Genomic DNA, 1283 nt, shown 5'->3' on the forward strand with positions numbered 1-1283 from the left:
TCTCTCTCTCTCTCTCTCTCTCTTGCATCACAGCGCCATATTGTTAGCGACCTCTGGCGTTTCTATCCATCTGACTTACGCCATCTCTTACACCAAATGACCGTTATTATGCCCATGAGCTTATTTGTACTCAAATATAACGAATTCTTATTCAGTAGATCAGTAAAGAAGTATACGCAAATGCAGGGCGCATATTTTTACAAAATTCATTTCAACTTTCGTTAGACTCACAAACCCCTTTCAGCAACGTCCATCCCATTTCTCATTTCTACATGTTCCATTAGTCAGTCCAACTGTCCATCCCACTGTCCACCACAAAATGTCACCCGGCGTTAAATGTTGACCAAGAGACCAACGAGCAAACAGTTTTGAACGTGCACGACGTTAATTAAAGGCGTTAGGAGGAACGCGGAGAACCAATGATTGCCTTCGCTATGTTTGCCCTTTGGGGTCAAGAGGTCGCGAACAATATGGCGCTGTGATGCAAGCAGGTCGAGAGGTCACTGACCGTTGCTAAAAATAGCTGGTAGCTGTCAATTTTATTGGAAGTAGGGGTGGGGGTGGGTTTACATCCGGGGAAGGCGGGTGGTGTTTCAGAGTTCAAGAGAGAGAGAGAGAGAGAGAGAGAGAGAGAGAGAGAGAGAGAGAGAGAGAGAGAGAGAGAGAGAGAGAGAGAGATGTTGGGGGATGGGAGGCGACTCTGAGATAGTATGAGTGGATGAATTCGAATGTAGAATTAGACCACATTGACCCAAGAAGGTCATGAAAGGACTGTCAAGCGAGCATGACTTGAACAGTCGGAAACGAAAAGCCTCAAAGGGGACAGCAAACAGTTAATGCAGCTTTGTAAATTGTTGGTCATGAACGTAATTTTTATACTGAACTTTGCGGGGAGGGATGAAAGAAATATAGTTATAGGAATATAGGAAATACAGTCAAACCTGTCGAAAACGGCCATGCATTGTTGACGAGAAAAGTAGTCATCACAGACATGTAGTCCTTTAGAATAGTTTTATTTAATTAAACGTTATATCGAAAATATGCAAGAGAGTTGTGAGAAGTAGTGTACAAACAGCTCTCTTTCTCTCTCTCTCTTTTATCTCTCTCTCTTTCTCTCCCTCTCTCTCTCTCTCTCTCTCTCTCTCTCTCTTTCTCTTTCTCTTTTTATCTCTCTCTCTTTCTCTCCCTCTCTTTCTCTTCTCTCTCTGAGTCTGTCTCTCTCTTTTTCTCTGTCTGTCTGTCTGTCTGTCTGTCTGTCTGTCTGTCTGTCTGTCTGTCTGTCT

Source organism: Aplysia californica, unplaced genomic scaffold (genome assembly GCF_000002075.1).
Source record: "Aplysia californica isolate F4 #8 unplaced genomic scaffold, AplCal3.0 scaffold00925, whole genome shotgun sequence".
Lineage (NCBI taxonomy): Eukaryota > Metazoa > Mollusca > Gastropoda > Aplysiida > Aplysiidae > Aplysia > Aplysia californica.